Source organism: Mus caroli, chromosome 5 (genome assembly GCF_900094665.2).
Source record: "Mus caroli chromosome 5, CAROLI_EIJ_v1.1, whole genome shotgun sequence".
Lineage (NCBI taxonomy): Eukaryota > Metazoa > Chordata > Mammalia > Rodentia > Muridae > Mus > Mus caroli.
The window spans coordinates 29202418-29218483 of NC_034574.1; the positions used below are offsets into that span (position 1 = coordinate 29202418).

At 49.9% G+C, this 16066-nt stretch overlaps 1 protein-coding gene across 4 annotated transcripts in view; it reads right to left on the minus strand.

The window, feature by feature from the left end:
* The window catches only part of Zfyve28 (zinc finger FYVE-type containing 28), a 91843-nt gene that overhangs the window by 75389 nt on the left and 388 nt on the right, over positions 1 to 16066 (minus strand). The window lies entirely within an intron of this gene.

Consider the following 16066-nt stretch of genomic DNA (forward strand, 5'->3'; position numbering starts at 1 on the left):
TCACTTTGTAGACCAGGCTGGCCTCGAACTCAGAAATCCGCCTGCCTCTGCCTCCCGAGTGCTGGGATTAAAGGCGTGCGCCACCACGCCCGGCAGAAAATGTTTTTGAGACAGGACCCTGCTCCCTAGTCCAAGCTGGCCTCAAACTGAAGAATCCACCTGCCTCATCCTCCCAGTAAGCTGGAATTACAGGTGTGCAGCATCACACATCGCCTAAAATTATTTTAATACAGCTAAAACCCACAGCTCACAGTGCATTATTTATAGCTTTCTTCCCTTCCCTGAACTATTCACATAACTGTTATGGAGGGGAACGACATCAGGTTTCTTAATTATTTTGCCAAAACACCCACCTGGCATTCCCCTTACCCAGTACTTAAACTGACATCACTGGCACTTTGACCCATCAGCTCAATGAGAGTCATGCATCACACACCCCAGCTGGAGGAAGAACTCACAAATGTGGATAAATGGGCCACTAGATCGATCCTGACGTTCTGAGAAAAGAGATTTTATGCCTTTCTATATTCAGAAAACAAAAAAAAAAAAGCTCTTTTGCTTCTGCCTTGGAAGGAAGCAAATTTACAGAGCTCCCACTAAAAGGACCACGGGTTGTATCTTTCTCACCACCAAAGACATCTCATTGATTAGAGCCAGTCTTAGAGCCAGTCAGTTCTTTCTCATGTACAGAGACTGGGAGTCCCTTGACATGGGGCACCCAAAGGACTCCCCTAGCAATTCAGTTCAGGGCACCCAGAGGCTCACACTGATGCTCAGCACAGCGCACCCAGAGTTTCCCACAGTTCCTTGGCATTGGACATGCAGCTTGGGGAGGGACGCAGACTATCAGGTCACCTCTGCATAGCTGACCACCAGTCAAACAACACTTGCGCCTCTGGCTAATTACAGATAATTTTACTCTCCAAAAAGCTTGCTGTTTCTCTCACAGTGCTGTGGACAACAATTATTTTTAAATCCCTGGCCCGGGAACTCCCTGGAAGGGAGGCTGCACAGGCTGAAGATACTCTTTTTCAACTCTGCAAAAACATTAAAGGCTACAAAGGTTATTTCAGACCCGGGCCTGAGTCCATCGGCCAACATACAAATGTTGGAACTCGCTCGGTCATGTCCACCCCACCACAACACAGACTTCACCTGAACCCAGTTCTTCTGGCCCCTCCAGACAGCTTGGTTGTTGCCATATGTCATCCTAAAATGTATTTTTGGTTGTTTTTAACTCTATAAAAAGGGTGTCATGCGTATGTGGTATTTTGAGGCTGGTGTTTTGCACTTACCATGATGCTGCTGAGACTTGTTCACACCCTGCTCCACTGTGACTCATACCACAGCCCAGCCCCAGAGTGGACACTCCATGGTCCATCAGCCATGACCTGAGAGACACCTGGGACTTCTGGTTTCTTACTGTCCTGAGCAGGGGCTTCATGAACTTGTGAACCCTAGTGTATCTCTGGAGGCAGAGCTAACTCCAGCAGCTGCTGTTAATCAACTGCGGCAAACTCTGTGCCTGAGAACAGTGGAGCATAATGTCTCCTGTGCAGAAGACGAGAGAGTAGCAAGGCAGCCCTGGGCTTTCTCGTGCCCCAGATCTGGGCCCAGTATATGACAGCCTCCACTTACACTCACAGCAGGCAATAGTGCCTCTCTGGCTCTCCACTGTCCCACCTCCCTCTGACCCCCATCTTCTACTCTCACTTCCCTGACTACCATCTGACACTTGTAACTGCAGGACCTTCCCAATTAACTGGGGAAATCCCACTAACTGAGAGACACCTGGTTAGCAGCCACAGTTCCATGACTTCACCTTCCATACAGCAACCTTCCATCAGGCTCTCCAGGGATTGGAGGGGAGGGGAAGATCTGAGGACCACTGTTATACCAGATGCAGCTGCACTGCTCTGCTCAGACTCCAGGAGCCTGTCAGGCCTTCTAGGACTTCACAAGGCCAGGCGGGAAGGGCAGGGGTGACTCAGTTGTGGTACCAGGACCCCTCAAGACACTGAGTTTCTTGTCCGAGGTGGGTGTGAGCAGAGTCAGACACCATTCGATATAATGGCTCTCTGCACCTGGTGTCCTAAAGACACCACATCTCCTAACAAAGGAGAATGCTTGCAAGCCAGCTCGTAGTCCCAAGACAGGAGCCTTGGTTTCTGGGTCCATGTGGACTCCTGGCGTATGAATGGTCACTACACAGCACAGGGTTTGAGTCAGTGTCCTCATGCTGACACCCAGCAAGACACCAGGAGCTGCACACTCTGCTCTGCTCTGCAGATCACTCAGCATTCCCCCCCCACCATGGTGGTGGCACAGTACAGACACCCAGTGCCAAGGATATGGCTGGCCACCATGATGGCTAACTTTCCCATGAACATTACAACTTCACTCAGCTGTGAAAAGCTATCTTCCTTCCAAGAAGTGGATGAAATTATGTAGCCTCTCAGTGTGAAACACCATCTGTGCAGAGCTGAGAAGAATCCAGCACTCCCAGTCAGCTTGAAATTTCCCTCTTCACTCAGATATGGTCACTCCAGCTCAGACCTGGAAGCCCCCAATATTACATATACAGTACAAACACAGTGGTGCTTCTGATCCAGCAGATTCTGAAGGGCTGTCATTGAGACATAATCAGTAACACCAGAGACAAAGAGAAACCCAACAAATGAAGTTCTCAAGCCTGAGCCACTATCAGAAAGATAGCCTCTTTGACGCTGTTTTATAGAGGGACCCGTGGGCCTGATGGAAAATAGCCACAGGAAGACAACAAGCAAACAACGTGGAAAGGGAGCAAGCGGGCAGATGGTATCAGCCAGCCAGCGCCAGCACTGCTGAAGAGGCACGGGGATGAAGGCTAGATGTCAAAAACAAAAACAACAACAAAAAATTATAAAACCTGCCACATGTAGCCATACACCCTTAATCCATAACAGAAGTCCTGGCAGTGCTGAGAGAGGTCCCCCAAGGGCTGTAGGATCCCTGACCTGGCTTGGGGGTCATCTGGAGAAGGCTTTGTGGAGACACTCAAGAGCTAGGGACTCCCAGCCTTACCATCCCCACTACTGGGAAACCACTCAAAGCCTCTTTGGTACCCACAAGCACATCCAAAAGCTCAGGCATCAGAAGGACTGGTGTCCTCTAAGGGCTTCATCTGACCCACGAGACCCAGTCCCAGTCTACCCAGCGCAGAGCCCTGGCCGATAAGACTCGGAGAACAGTTTTAGCACAAAGCCGCCTGCTCCCAGGGGCCAGTCCCAGCTGCTGGAGTAGAGGGTAGGCCTTGGGTCTTCTGGGAGCCTCTGGGTTTGATTCAAAGCACAGGGAATCTGGCTGTCACCTTGTAGCAGAAGAAACTGAGACCTCGGGGAGTCCAGAACAGTTCCTGGACCCCTGCAACGAATGTGGACGTGTCTAACCTCATCTATCTTCCATAGAACCCAAACCATGGTTTAGCCTTTAGCAAGAAGCCTTCACAGCAATAACAGAATCCTTGGGTTTATATCCAGAGCTGGGAAAGAAACCTGCACTGAGAAGACCAACTGTCAGAATCCCACCAGCCTTGGAAAGTGTAGCTATTCCTGATGCCTGCTCACAATGCTGAGACAGTTATCAAGACCACAAAATAACAGGCACCCAATGGAGCAAAAAGTCCTGCGGTCACGTCAAGAGTCAGCTCTTAGTACTGAGTCGCCACCAAGAGCTAGATGTGGCCATCTCTCTCCAAACACAGATTCAGACAGAAGGAAGGGATGCTTATTCGAGATTTGCCGTGCTGAATTAGCTAATCTGATAAACTCCTGCTGCTAGGTGTGAGGTCAGCCTGGCCTTCCCAGAAGCTTCAAGCTGACGCAAGAGGCAGTGAGGCCAATATCAGAGAAGTATTCCAGCAGTGACAAGGACAGGTGACCCTGAAATGCTTGTGCAGAGCGTGTCTACACCAAAGACCTTGTTCCCTAGAGCTTCTAATGTCGTAACCAACACTACAAACTAGTGTTTCTAGCACTGTAGCCAATACCCTCACCCATCCACAGTTAGGGAAGGGCTCCTGCATGGTAGCCCCATCTGAAACCTGTCGATCAAAAGTAGAGAAGCCTGGTCCAGCTGTGGGCTACCCTGAAGCTTCCAGAAACTACTGGGTCAGCTTAAGCCTGCACTGAAGCCCAGCTTTCACTATTCCCATTCTTGCTTCCTTTCCTTCCCTTCCTTCTAAAAGGCTTCAGCAAATGTCCTGCGGGCCAACCTCCCTCCCAGAGCCAGCTCTCCCAGAAGGCCAGTGACCACACAGACACACATGCACATGTGCACCAGGCTGCCAGGCTCCAGAGCAGGCAGGCAGCTTCCCAACACTAACAAAGACTCACTCCCTCACTTAGGGAAATGACAAGCAAGTCATTTCCTCTCTTCCCACCGCTCTGTAGATCCCAGGGATCAGGTGCAGCCTACGGCTCACAGACGGATTTTGAAACGCCATCCAGGAGTCTGGTCAGGTGGGCTAGCTTTGCTCGCATCTCCAACAGCCAATGCATGTGTGGTTAGTCCACAGCACTGCTGCTGCTTCTGATTCACCGTACTCTGCTTTTCTGCCCTGTCCCATCCTCGCTGCTTCGGTTGATGGCATCTTCCTGCTCTCACCTCCGTCCCTCCAGAAGTTACAGGACCCATTATCCCAGTCTTTGCCCTGCCTTAATTCATACAATAAAATCACGGCCTGCAGTCAGCCATCTGAGATATCCCACAGCCACTCACACCCATCAGGCCTTCATCTCCTTCTTCAGAGGCAGGGCTCCCATCACTCCACACAGCGACTGCCATTTGGTTGTGCCCACGTGCACTCAGGCATCCCTGCCCACCAGCACTTCGTGCCTCCCACTCCTTCCTTCTGACTTTGATTTCTTTTGCAGACTACTTTCCAGGGCTTTTTCAGCAAGGATTTTGGGGGTGGTTACTTTTTTATCTTCATCTAAAACTGTCTTCCATCCCAGTCTTCTTTCAAGACTACAGCTTAGCTGAGACCAGGACCCTATTCCTCTAGCCCAAAAAGATCTCGACCCCGGACCTCTGCGCCTCCAGTGTTTGCTCAAACCAGCTGTTAACACAAGAGGAGACAGACTGTTACCAGCTCAGTATTTTTCCCTCTGACTCCTTAGATTTCTGTGTTCTGCAATGTGAGGGTTAAGGTACGGCAGTGTCCTCTAAGCATCCATGGAAACTGAAAACTTGGGAGATGAGACCTTTAAGAGGAGGGACTTGGTGGGAGGTTCTTAAGTCACTGGGACCACTGACAGGAGAGTTGAAGTAGAAATTCCTGGTTTCTTTGAAAACTCAGTTATGTCATATGATTTTTTGGGGGGGTGGGGCTGGAGCAGACAGATAAAAGGATGTTTTGCTAAAGCAGACACAGGTGAGAAGACACATGATGCTTAGAATGAATATAAATATGACCCCACAGACAGTGGGACATGGCTCTGGCACTGGTTGGCCTTGTTCTGCCTCACAAGTCTTCGCTGACAAGGCTTTTGTGTTGGTTTGCCTTACATTGTGTTGCTAATCTTCACTTGTTGTGACTTCATAGAGTAACTCACCAAAGAACTTCTCGTGATACTCCAGCGGCTTCCGGCCGCTTCCAAGGACTCAGGAGTAACAGACTCTCCTAGTTTCTTCTGGATCGAACTGCCATTGCTTTTTCATGAGTGGTGATTGCCTAGTGAACTGGACTGCTGACCACGAAGATTGGAAGAGTCCCAAAGAACTATTTCTAAACAGGTCCACAACCCCAGTTCCTTTGTAAGCTTTCTTTTCCACTACCTCTGGTAGATGGTGGGCTAGAAGGGAGGTTGAAGCATTTAAGAACCCTTAGTAAAGTGGTTTTTGAAAAATCTAAGCCTACACATAGTAGCCCCTCTGACTTCATGATTGGCAATGAAAGTTCACACACACACACACACACACACACACACACACACACACTGCCTGTCAGTCACAGCTCTCAGCAGCAGCCAAACCAATGGGGCTATCGTATGTTGATTTAGTTTTACACTATAACCAAAGGCAGCTTGGTAAAATGAGAGTTTATTTTACCTTACAGCTTATAATCCATCACCCAGAGAAGTTAAGGCAGGAACTGAAAGTGAAGCCATGGAGAAACACTGCTCACTGGACTGCTCAGCTTGCTTCTTAAACAACCCAGCACCATCTGCCCAGGATGACTCCACCCACAACGGGTGAGACCCTCTCACAACAGGAAATACCTCCCAAGCCAATCTGACATTTTCTCATTTGAAGTTCCCTCTTCCCAGATTACCCTAGATTGTGTCAAGCTAACAAAAACTAACCAGCACAGACTTAAACCTCCAAAACTGTAAGTCACATAAGCCTCTGATGAAGCTGCTGAGTCTAACCCACAGTCTTACTCATGGACCTGCTTGGTACCACTTCCCCATCTGGGACTTGGGCTTCTCAAACTCCATCACTTGCCTCAAGAAACTCCCAGCCACAAGCTAAAGCACTTCCACCTCCATTCTGTTCTCTCTCCTGAAATCCCATTTGACACACTCTGAAAGGGCTGCCCAATGCTAACCTCCCATCCCTCAGCCTAAACCAACACTCCAAGTGCTTCCCAGGATATTTCTGTGTACACACATTTTGGTGACTGGCCCCATGAGTGCCACCACAGTGACGCTGTCATCACTGTGATGCTGTGCTGTGTGATGTCCATACTGAGCCTGGGATGTGCAATGCCACCTTTGCTCTGCTACCCACAATCTCCCTTCAGAAGACTTCCAGTGCTTGGAGTATAGCTCTGCAGTAGACTGCACCCCAGCCTGTACACACAGGTCCTGGGCTCCATGTCAAGTGCTGGAGGTAGGCGGTGGGGGGATCTCAATTGAGCTTCCTGCAGAATGAGAAACCATAGAATGCTGCTCCAAAGCCATCTTACCAGCCTCCATGGTCCTGTGATGCCCAGCTCCACTATCCTGCCCAGCGGAAACTTCCATAGGACACACACGCCCAACCTATGTCACCAGCCTTGGGCTTTAGCTGTCTCTCACGCCTGGATCTAGAGGACTAACCTTCTCTCCTGCCAGCTCAGTCAGTATTTACAACCTGTCTGAAGTGGAAACTTCTAGTGTCGTGTGGTGCTCTCCTGAAGCAGACTCACGTGATGCTTTGCAGGGAGGACACGGTGATGTGTGGAGAGAGTATAAGCAGGACCCAGGACAGCGATGGCACACTTGCATAGCTAGCCTTGCAATGCTTTGTTGGTCTCTCTCCTTCGCTGATGAGAGAGGCACAGCTGGCAGAGAACTTCTGGCATTCCCGCTGGTTCTGGTGGCTCTGCTGACTCATGCAGATTTGGTGGAGGCCTGGCTGTTTCGGTCAGATCACGCTGCCACTGCTGATTTGAGTTTGGTGACACTACAGAACTGCACTGCTGGTATCCTAACAACAGAGACTGGAATTGCCCCCCAAAACTACTTCTAAATAAGTCTACACCCCCACACACACTGTCCTATTTACCACCTCTTCCCCCTTACTTTTGGATGGTAGGATAGAAATGGGGTCAAAGCATTTGAGATTGAAAAATCTAAGCCTCTACCTGTCCTGTGTTTTTTCCTCCCATTTCAGACCATCTGTGGTGTGGCTGCCCATCTGTAACATCTACTCCTGGCCCCTCAAACATGCCAGTCCAAAATCCAACTCCGGTCCTACAAACCAGCTCCTCCATGCCTCCCATTCTACAGTGTCCCTAGCTCTCCCTTTCCCATTTAGACCCCACTCAGTCCTGCCCAGGCTTCCCATCCATCAGGAGCCACCAGCTGTCCCTGCACTAAACATCACCGTGTCTCTAACTACCAGTCCTGCTCTTTTCACCCTCAAGGCTTGAATGATCCTCAAAAGCTGAGCTGATGTCTCTGTGGTCCCCACTTCATCCCCAGTGCTCCGGACACAGAGAGCAATTCAGCTAGACCCACCTACATCTCAGGTGCTCCCTGCAGTAAGGCTCCCTTTGCCTTCATTCTGCTGACTGCTGTCTGTCCTTCCACCATCCCAGCTAAAGGGCCACCCATGTGAGACTTACCCTGTCCCTGCGGGTCAGGCCCATAAGACTCAACAACTCCCAGATTTCCTAGGGAGCCAGCACCCTCCATTCCCGCCCTACTTGCTGACAAACTGCAAACAAGCAAAGCTACACTCAGCTGAGCAACTTATGTGTGTGGCTGTAGAGATTTGATGAAATTAACCCACAACAATCAATCCAAGACACATCATCGGCGCACTTGCATCTTTTAGAAGCCCTAGGTAAAGAGCCAGAGCGGCCCAAGCAGAAAGAGCAGATCGGCAGGGATCCTCCTCCGAGTTGCTACAGTGACCTGCTCCCATCAAGGATGGCAGGGATCGTTTCCAGATGAGTGGATGGCAGGGATCGTTTCCAGATGAGTGGATGGCAGCGGGAAAACCAGAACAGCTAGCACCTCAAGAACCAAGACTCTGAATACCTTTACCTTGCTTATCTATTAGCCTCAAAACGTGCTACAGGGGCTGGAGAGATGGCTCAGTGGTTAAGAGCACTGGCTGCTCTTCCAGAGGTCCTGAGTTCAAATCCCAGCAACCACATGGTAACTCACAACCATCTGTAATAGGATCTGATGCCCTCTTCTGGTGTGTCTGAAGACATCCACAGTGTACTTATATAAATAAAATAAATAAATCTTTAAAAAAGCCGGGCAGTGGTGGCGCACGCCTTTAATCCCAGCACTTAGGAGGCAGAGGCAGGTGGATTTCTGAGTTCGAGGCCAGCCTAGTCTACAGTGTGAGTTCCAGGACAGCCAGGGCTACACAGAGAAACCCCGTCTCGAAAAAACAAAAACCAAAAACCAAAAACAAAAACAAAAGTTTTTTTTTTTTTAAAAAAGGGCTACAGGGTAAGCAAGATGGCTCTTGATAAATGTCCTGTCTACCAACTCTGATGACCTGAGTTCAGTCCTGGGGACCCACACTAGCCTGTTGACAGATACTTGACCTGCCCCTACCTTTTGGCTATGTACTATTCATAACACTGCTAAGAACATGGATGTGGTTTGTATAAGAGTCTAACTGGCATTTATGTAGTTAATCGTGATCATAGATGGTTTCTTAGTCGTAATATTCCTAAAAATAACGGGAGCACTCTCACTCGCTGACGGTTACTGCCTCCCGACTCCCTGAGAAGAAAGTGCAGCACCCTGTCTGGTTGGCAAGCAGAGTGGAGCGGGGGCTCAGCTAGAGAAACTCATCATGGCAGAGACACAGCACTGGCCATGTGGAGCTGAGAGAACCTCCACTCTCTGGCACCCCCCTGCCTCCACCCTGCATGAAAACAATGAGAAATGGAAGAGCTTCAAATACAGTAAGGGGAACCCACCCATTCATCAGCTCACAAGGCTCTACATAAATTACCATCATAGGAAATGCTCCATTCTACTCCTTCCTAATCTATTCAGATCACTGGGGGGAAAAAAAACTATTCATTTTTGTCTTTCCCCTTTAAACACTTGGACTGCCCATCACTATCTAAGTTTCTTTGCAACCCAACTGTGGAAAGCACAAAAAGTAATTGTCTCGCCAAATGGGATCCATTTAAGAGCTGACAACAGCCACCTGTCCTTCCTGCAGAAAATGGGACTCTGCTGACACGCAAAGGACATCGATGGTTTCCACTCTGAGGGTCTGACAGGCCTCAGCTCTGCCTCAACATGGCTGTGAAGCTGCATCAAGCTCACCTGTCCTTTCCAAGACATCATTTGTAAACATGAAGTCCAGATCTCAAGAGGGAAGGAGTCTGGTATAAGTGATAGCTTGGGACTTAGATGTTCAACAACAACAACAACATCCCAAACCTCTGTGCTTCATCAACAGGAGTCTGTCTTTCCCACCTACCTAGCACGGCCAACCAGAGATTGGTGAAATGGAAAGAAGCTAAGTCCCAGGGTATCACTTATACCAGACTCCTTCCCCCTTGAGGTCTGCCACCCTGTGGCTCTGGGGTCCTACCCTGGACCCTGAGCCTCCAGCCACAGAGCAAGGGACACAAGCCATTGGAGGATGACTTAAGAGACTTGGGGCCAAGCTTGATAAGATGGCCCCATTGGTGTCTTGGTGGCTGCCATTCAGTCCTAGCCATCCCTATAACAGGACGACGGTGCCTGGACAATACGACAATACTTGGCAGCCAGCACTCTCACCCTCAGAAAATGGATGGGCAGTGTGGCTCTCATGTGCCACAGGTCCCCAGGGCTAAGTCCCTCAGGATCCCTGTCTTAACCTGCACCAAGGTCTGCTCTCAGCACTATGTGGGGGAAAAGGGCAGGGCAGTGTACAACTGTGGAGACTCTTTCAGCCTCACAAAGTCCTGACAGAGCAGCTGAAGTCTCTCATGGCCTCTGAGGCTGCTGCAATGAGGCCACACCCTCTTATCCTGCCCATGAGAATACTGACACTGGCAGCAATTGGGGCTGAGCTACCATTATCATGGGCCTTTACTCCCAACAACTCTGTATAGCAGGTCCCAACACCTCTACCTGACAGCTAGGGAAACTAAGGCACAGAGCTGGGAGGGACAGGCAAAGGATCCCCACTCAGGCCCTAGTGGGGAAAGCCCCTGCCGCCTTGTCTCTGGACCCAGTGCTATTACAATCACAAAAGCCTTGGCCAGAACAAAGACTCGGGACAACTTAAAATGAGAGAAAAAATCTTATAATCCCCAGAATCCTAAGCATCTGTTTCTCTTTGAGCTGGGGTTTAGTTCACTGTCCCTTATCCCTGCAGGGCACAGAACACACCTGCTCCATGTAGCTATAAGTTCCAACAAGGCAGAAATATGCTACACTGGTGGGCTCTTAGGTGTAGAAGATCTCTGTTCTATTATGAGAAGCATCGCTGCTGTCCTAGTAGTTCTCAGTGCAGGCACTAAAGCCATCTTAAACACCATCTCTCCTCTACAGACTGAATGAATGTAACCACTGACCCATACAGTGCAGGGCAGTGTGCACACCCCTGCCTCCCTTCCCCCACACGACCTTCCTGGACACCATCTCCAAATATCAATTAAGTGGAGCTTAGGACTTCCAGCTATGACTCGCCCATTTAACAGAAATCGTACCACACATTTCCAGTAAGTCTGCTGCTCTGCTGGGCAATGGAGCCCGGGGCACTGACAAAGTCCCTCAGAAACCAATACTGGTCCTGCCTGTCTCCCCTCACCCTGCAGATTCACAGGAGCTGGGAGGCCCCACACTCCCCACTACAGAAACCACAGGACAGCCTGGGAAGTGAGAGCGGCTTCCTGCTGGGAGCCCTGCTGCAGAGGAGGCCTAAAAAGCCACTTTAAGCTCCCTAGCCCACCCTACAACAGCCTGAGAATGCTGAGCCTGAAGAAAGGCTCTGGAAGGGGTGGGAGATGAAGGCAGGTGTTGGGAACCACTACCCTCTGCCCCAACTCCAGACTTGCCTCCACCTACCCCTGCACTTCCAGGTAACACATGGGTTGGTTATTAGTCAAGAAGCATGGGGTGGGGTGGGGCATGTAAGGAGGAAGCTGGTGAATGGAAGGCAGCCAATAGGATGGTCTGTGGTAGGGTGGGCTGGCATTTGAGTAAGAACTTGAAAGGTTCCTGACTGTGGATCTGGACCCTGGCCAACTAAGGCGACAGAATACGGTGGTAGGTAAAGAGTTTGTTGTGCAACCGTGAAGTCCTGAGTTTGGTTTCCCAGCACCACATAACAGCCAGGTACAGCACTGGACATCTGGAACTGCACTGCTGGGAAGAGGGGGCCAAGAGTGTTCCCAGGGCTCCTCAGACAGAAAGTCTAGTCAAAACAATGAGTCCAGGTTCACTGAGACACAGATCTCAAAAAAAACATAGCAGAAAGGAATCAAAGAAGGTGTTCAAGGTCAATGTTTGGCCCAAACACACACACACACACACACACACTCACACACACAAATTAATTAATCGATTAATCAATAGAAAAGGGCTGGCAAGATGGCTCAGTGTAAAAAGGTGCTTGCCACTAATCCTGAATTCTAGCTGTGTATGTCCATGGAGAAAAGAGAGAACCAAGGCCTGAAAGTTGTCCTTTGACCTCCATGTGTGCACCTTGACAAGCACAGACCCCTGCACAATAAACAAACAAACAAATAAATAAATAAATAATTTAAAAGAACTGTTAGAGAAAAGACACCCAGTGAGTCTCACTGGCTTCCCCTGGTGAGGTCCATCTCATCTGTAACCTGAACCCTAAATGTTTGCAAACAGCATCTCCACATCGTGCAGTGAAGGACTGCAAGGAGACTCCACAGAAAAGAAGCGGCATGTGGGTCAATAGCCACGCCCCTGGTAGTGGTTTGGAGCTGAGACAAGAAGGCTCTTTGTGGGGCGCATGTCTAAGTGCAGAAACTAAACACCACAGCCACCATTCCCATACCTCTGACAAGCAGCAGCACCTGCCAATCAATTCCTCCTTAAAGATAGAAAGTACAAATGCATCCTTCATGTGCATCAATAGGCTCACCCAGGACAGCCAGGAATTGCAGCTTAGGCAGGGTCTTAGCCTAGGGTTCTTATCCTCTTATGCCAACTTCCTCCCTTGGTAACCAGCAATGTCACCCAGGTCAGTCAGAGAAACGCCAAGCTTAGACCTTTGTTTCAGAGAAGGTCACCACCTGCCTGGACTTTCTAACGCAGACATCCTTTCTGAGAAAGTCTTTGCCTGCACTCTCTAAGCAATATGGACAGCTCAGCCTCTGAGCCTTAACCACACACCTTTCTCTCACAGACGCCAAACCCAGAATAGCAGGAGTCTAATAGTACTTCATCAAGGAGGGAAAAAAAAAAGCTGTTCAAAGGCTGAGTTTAAGAAAATCAATGAAAATATAATGCTTTGACATGTCATTTTAACATAAACTATTATTCACCGGGTATGTTTTTCCTCCAACTCAGTTTTTAGTGCTTTGGAAACCAAAATTTTTGTCATTTAGAAAATAATCTAAGCATTTCCCATTGCTTCTCTGAACTGTAGGAATAACAACATTTTTCAAAATATTTCCACCACACGGTTTTAAACCATAGCAGCAGTTATATTTAAATGTTGTTTAAATAGTGTATCTAAATAAGAAGTGAAAGGTGATCAAGTCTGAAGCAATCTCCCCGAGACAGCCCCCCTCCCCCCCACACCCTCCACCCCACCTCCACCCCTGCCACCATTTAACTCTTCCAGGCTCAGAATCATTTCAGGAACAACTCTCAATTCACTTGTGCCAAAATATGTTCATATAGAGGAAGGAGAAACATAATCGCTTCATAACTGAAGGGAAAAAATCTAAGCTTTGGTTTGAAAAATTAAAAACTACTAGGATGACCTAACACAACCCAAATGCTTCAAACAGTCAAGACACTGACATTCAACTACGAATCTCAAACCAGAGATGCCTCACGATTAGACTGACCACAGGACATCAGCTCTGGGGACAGTCATGGCCAGAGCAAGATCTCAGACAGAGATATGGCTCAAGTCCAGAGGTCAAGGACAGTATCAGACAGCTTACTGAGAAATGACAATGAGGAAGAGGACAGCTGCGGGGGGGTGGGGGGGATCTAACCTATCTCTTCCCTTCTAAAAAGTACATGGCTTTGGGCTGAATCACCCAAAGTTACCAACTCAGCTCTCCACTTGCCATGGTCTGTACCTAGAAAGCAATCCACTGCTCAACAGGGAACGTTATGGACATGATACTTAACTTTGGGGCACAACAAAGGAAGACCACTGTGAATTAGCTGTGAGTGATAACCAATGGTTAAGTAGGCACTGCTCCTTCCTTTCAAACAGCTAGGGAGGGTCACAGAACGCACCTTTCCTACTGTAGCACTGCTGGAATGGCACCTGGACGTCCCAGTGCTCCACCAGCATTCTGTCTTAGTCAGGGTTTCTATTCCTGCACAAACATCATGACCAAGAAGCAGTTGGGGAGGAAAGGGTTTATTCAGCTTACACTTCCATACTGACTGCTATTCATCACCAAAGGAAGTCAGGACTGGAACTCAAGCAGGTCAGGAAGCAGGAGCTGATGCAGAGGCCATGGAGGGATGTTCTTTACTGGCTTGCTTCCTCTGGCTTGCTCAGCCTGCTCTCTAATAGAGTCCAAGACTACCTGCCTAGAGATGAGGGGCCACAAGGGGCCTTTTCCCCTTGATCACTAATTGAAAAAATGCCTTACAGTTGGATCTCATGGCGGCATCTCCTCAACTGAAGCTCCTTTCTCTGTGATAACTCCAGCTGTGTCAAGTTGACACAAAACTAGCCGGTACACATTCTGAGAAGCATTCTGAGAGACAGGGACGTAGCTTGGGCATGCAAACACTCCCACCCGCTCCCCTGACATTTGTTATTGAAAAAGTAAATCCCACCTCTGCAATGACTTTTTCAGTACTGAACTTGTGTTGTTGTTGTCGTTTGGTTTTGTTTTTCTTGCGCTAAAAATTCACTCAATGGGGCGGGGGAGGGGGGGCACTCCTTGTGCAGAGCAGGAGCTGCTGCAGCCGCTAGCAGACCCACTAATCATCAGCAGGCAGGACTGTGTACATTGAAGGGATTGCAGCAAAGAGAGTGCCAGACGCCTAGGGCGTGGCTAAGGGCAAGCAAGACTCAAACCACACCCATCGCAAGGGTCGCAAGGGTTCCCCCCCACACACACACACACACACACACCCGCCCCCAGTATATTTGCCCACAACCAGGAAGACAGGAGCACGAACCGCTGCTGCACCAGCGCACAAGACTCCAGAATACCTTCTGTCCAGTCCAAGGCTGATCAAAGGCAGCCCCATGCTTTGTAAGCCTCCACCCCAACACTCTCTAACCTAAGGAAAAACTTCCCGACCTCGGCAGACAAAAACTGTAACAGTTTCAGATCTCTGAAAGTCCCCTAAACCTCAAATGCCAGTCTTCCAAACAGACCAGCTGTCTCTCCAGAATACTCGCCCCACTCCGAGACACCATTCACAGAGTCTGGGACAGAAACCCTAAACCAAGAAATGTGGCTAGTCACGGCGGGAGAGCGGTCAGTTCCTTGCGTGGGCCAAAGAGAAGGAGGCCTCTGACTTCGGAGACACCAGCACGCAGCCGCTGCACTGCTCCCGCCCTTAGTCTTTGCAGTGACCCCACCCAGGTCGTGACCCTCTGAAGACCTCCAGCGTTGGCGTCCCCAGATTCCGCCAACCCCCAACACGCGGCTTTGGACGCCGCAGCTGCGTCCTGGATCTTCGCTGGATCCTAGCTTTGCATCGCCCAGCTGCGAACAGAGCGCACCGGGTCCGGCTCCGGGCTGCCAGCCCCAGGCAGGCAGCGGGACGCAGCGCCCGCAGTGCGACTGGCACGGCTGCCGGGGCGCGCCGCCTGGACCCGAACTGGCTGGTGAATCGCACCTCCGGCCCACTGAAGCTGCAAGCTCCAGGAGCCTCACCCCGCGACTGGGCTGAGGGCTGGTCGGAGATCCAAAAGGGTGCAGGCGGCTACCGGAACAGGATAGAGATGCGAACTGGACCAAGATCCAATTACTCCGGTTTGGGATAGAGGACCAGACCGCGGCGTGAGGGACCTCAAAGATACGGGAAGAAAGGGTCTGACCAAAGCCTAAGGTTGGAGAAAGGGGAATGAAAAGGTCGGTTCCCAAGTGCGAAGGGAGGGTGGGAGACCCACTATCCTAGGACAGAATAATTGTGGTGCGAAAAGATGAAGGAGCATCAGCGGTGAGGCTAGAGGGAACCAAGATAAGTAGGGGCTCTGAGCACGCAGGCTGGGACCGCTGGGTGCGAGCTGGGGCCCATCTAGTACCCAGACGAGGAGAAACATGACAGTACACCCAGGCCCGAAAGAAGGAGCCCCGTCTGGTACTGGAAAAGAGCAGTCAATGCGCGCCAGGTACATGGTCTGTCCAAGTCGCGGAATGCAGGGAAAGGGCATCGCATGAACCGGAGAGAGGGATTCATACAGGGCCAAGGAAACGAGGTCTATCTAT